Source organism: Thalassophryne amazonica, chromosome 18 (assembly GCF_902500255.1).
Source record: "Thalassophryne amazonica chromosome 18, fThaAma1.1, whole genome shotgun sequence".
NCBI lineage: Eukaryota > Metazoa > Chordata > Actinopteri > Batrachoidiformes > Batrachoididae > Thalassophryne > Thalassophryne amazonica.
Window position 1 is genome coordinate 34,346,068 of NC_047120.1, and position 3,605 is coordinate 34,349,672.

Consider the following 3,605-nt stretch of genomic DNA (forward strand, 5'->3'; position numbering starts at 1 on the left):
CTGGCTTTCTGTTCCCAACTGGCGTGACACACCTCTGAGCACACAAACCTCACTGACGGTTTAAAACTACAATAATGGCTTCGTGATTTTCGCACAGCATTATGGGATTCCATTTTCATTTCCGGTCTTTACTGCCGACTCCGTTCGTTTTGTAATTAAATCTTAACAAAAAGTGCTTCATCCAAATGTGTTTTTAGCCTTATTTTTTAATTAGTAACACATTTGAAGTAAATAATCCCCACTTTCTATCAGTTAAAAACGTTCGGTTTTAATGAAATTCTGTTTCAACAAAATCTGCATTCAGCTTCGATTCATTACTTTAAAAAGAGAAAAAAGTCATTACAATAATCAAAAATGTAATTTTGTAATAACTTGCTCTAAAAATACATTAAATTAAATTAAAATAAAACAAATGTACTGCAGTCCAAATATTAAAAGTATTCAAATTATATATATATATATATATATATATATATATATATATATATATATATATATATATATATATATATATATATATATATATATATATATATATATATATATATATATATATATATATGTATGTATGTATGTATACACATATATATACACACTATAGTATTCAATATTGAAAGTAATAACACCAATTACATGCAAAATACAAAAAAAAGGAAAGACAATGAAACAAAAACTACACAAAAATCCAAATGTGAACGTGTGTATGAATGTTCAGCCCGGTTTTCCTTGTTCGATTATTCATTTCTCTCTTTTGAATTATTTAGTTATAACAGCAAAATGTCAGCAATCTCTGAATGCTCTTGTTAATGAATAACATTAGACTGATGTTAGAAGAAACTATCCCTTTTTGGAATCCCTATGATCAGACAAATAATTCAACATGGTTGGAGCATTTTTCATATTCTGATCCCTGTTTTATTGTTAATTGAACCCAACCTGGCTACAGCCACCACTCTGAGGTGGTTGTTGTAGATTTTTCTGGAGACCACGGCATATTGATGATGGATTACAAGTGTTTAATAACCTGAAGTGGTACCTACAACACAAAAATGGGCTGCTTGCCTACAATGTACACCAACATAGAGTTAATAATAATAATTAAACCTGCTTTTTGTTTCATAAAGCAATGTGAATAAATGCATTAATTCCTTTTAACAGTTGAGAAAGCCTTACTAAGGAGTAAGGCAACAAAAAATTCAACTGAACTCTTTATCTTTCTCTCCACGGAAATCTTTAGTAAAAGGCGAAAGATTTATACGGTTTGAAGAGAAAAAGAGTACACTGGTTTTCTGTTCCCAACCGGCGTGACACACCTCTGAGCACACAAACCTCACTGACGGTTTAAAACTACAATAATGGCTTCGTGATTTTCGCACAGCATTATGGGATTACAGTTTCATTTCCGGTCTTTACTGCCGACTCCGTTCGTTTTGTAATTAAATCTTAACAAAAAGTGCTTCATCCAAATGTGTTTTTAGCCTTATTTTTTTAATTAGTAACACATTTGAAGTAAATAATCCACACTTTCTATCAGTTAAAAACGTTCGGTTTTAATGAAATTCTGTTTCAACAAAATCTGCATTCAGCTTCGATTCATTAAGTTAAAAAAAGAACTCATTACAATAATCAAAAATGTCACTTTGTAATAATTTCTCTAAAAATACATTAAATTAAATTAAAAACAAATGTACTGCAGTCCAAATATTAAAAGTATTCAAATTATATATATATATATATATATACATATATATATATATATATATATATATATATATATATATATATATATATATATGTATGTATGTATACACATATATATACACACTATAGTATTCAATATTGAAAGTAATAACACCAATTACATACAAAATACAAAAAAAAAGGAAAGATAAGGAAATAAAAACTACACAAAAATCCAAATGTGAACGTGTGTATGAATGTTCAGCCCGGTTTTCCTTGTTCGATTATTCATTTCTCTTTTGAATTATTTAGCAATAACAGCAAAATGTCAGCAATCTCTGAATGCTCTTGTTAATGAATAACATTAGACTGTCGGTAGAAGAAACTATACCTTTTGGAATCCCTATGATCAGATAAATAATTCAACATGGTTGGAGCATTTTTCATATTTTGATCCCTGTTTTATTGTTAATTGAACCCAACCTGGCTACAGCCACCACTCTGAGGTGGTTGTTGTAGATTTTTCTGGAGACCACGGCATATTGATGCTGGATTACAAGTGTTTAATAACCTTAAGTGGTACCGACAACACAAAAATGGGCTGCTAGCCTACAATGTACACCAACATGAAGTTAATAATAATAATTAAACCTGCTTTTTGTTTCATAAAGCAATGTGAATAAATGCATTAATTCCTTTTAACAGTTGAGAAAGCCTTACTAAGGAGTAAGGCAACAAAAAAATCAACTAAACTCTTTATTTTTCTCTCCACGGAAATCTTTAGTAAAAGGCGAAAGATTTATACGGTTTGAAGAGAAAAAGAGAACACTGGTTTTCTGTTCCCAACTGGCGTGACACACCTCTGAGCACACAAACCTCACTGACGGTTGAAAACTACAATAATGGCTTCGTGATTTTCGCACAGCATTATGGGATTCCATTTTCATTTCCGGTCTTTACTGCCGACTCCGTTCGTTTTGTAATTAAATCTTAACAAAAAGTGCTTCATCCAAATGTGTTTTTAGCCTTATTTTTTAATTAGTAACACATTTGAAGTAAATAATCCACACTTTCTATCAGTTAAAAACGTTCGGTTTTAATGAAATTCTGTTTCAACAAAATCTGCATTCAGCTTCGATTCATTACTTTAAAAAGAGAAAAAAGTCATTACAATAATCAAAAATGTAATTTTGTAATAATTTCTCTAAAAATACATTAAATTAAATTAAAAACAAATGTACTGCAGTCCAAATATTAAAAGTATTCAAATTATATATATATATATATATATATATATATATATATATATATATATATATATATATATATATATATATATATATATATATACACACACTATAGTATTCAATATTGAAAGTAATAACACCAATTACATACAAAATACAAAAAAAGGAAAGACAAGGAAACAAAAACTACACAAAAATCCAAATGTGAACGTGTGTATGAATGTTCATCCCGGTTTTCCTTGTTCGATTATTCATTTCTCTCTTTTGAATTATTTAGCAATAACAGCAAAATGTCAGCAATCTCTGAATGCTCTTGTTAATGAATAACATTAGACTGATGTTAGAAGAAACTATCCCTTTTTGGAATCCCTATGATCAGACAAATAATTCAACATGGTTGGAGCATTTTTCATATTCTGATCCCTGTTTTATTGTTAATTGAACCCAACCTGGCTACAACCACCACTCTGAGGTGGTTGTTGTAGATTTTTCTGGAGACCACGGCATATTGATGATGGATTACAAGTGTTTAATAACCTTAAGTGGTACCTACAACACAAAAATGGGCTGCTAGCCTACAATGTAGACCAACATGAAGTTAATAATAATAATTAAACCTGCTTCTTGTTTCATAAAGCAATGTGAATAAATGCATTAATTCCTTTTAACAGTTGAGAA

The 3,605-nt window shown here is 29.7% G+C and overlaps 2 non-coding genes across 2 annotated transcripts; both read right to left on the bottom strand.

The window, feature by feature from the left end:
• Positions 1–1,165: 1,165 nt before the first annotated feature.
• On the bottom strand, positions 1,166–1,279 carry LOC117531643. The gene has a single exon (XR_004566676.1). It is a non-coding gene; the product is annotated as a U5 spliceosomal RNA (small nuclear RNA).
• A 1,113-nt stretch (positions 1,280–2,392) lies between these two features.
• LOC117531635 lies at positions 2,393–2,506 on the bottom strand. Its single transcript, XR_004566668.1, has one exon. It is a non-coding gene; the product is annotated as a U5 spliceosomal RNA (small nuclear RNA).
• Between the last annotated feature and the right edge of the window lie 1,099 nt (positions 2,507–3,605).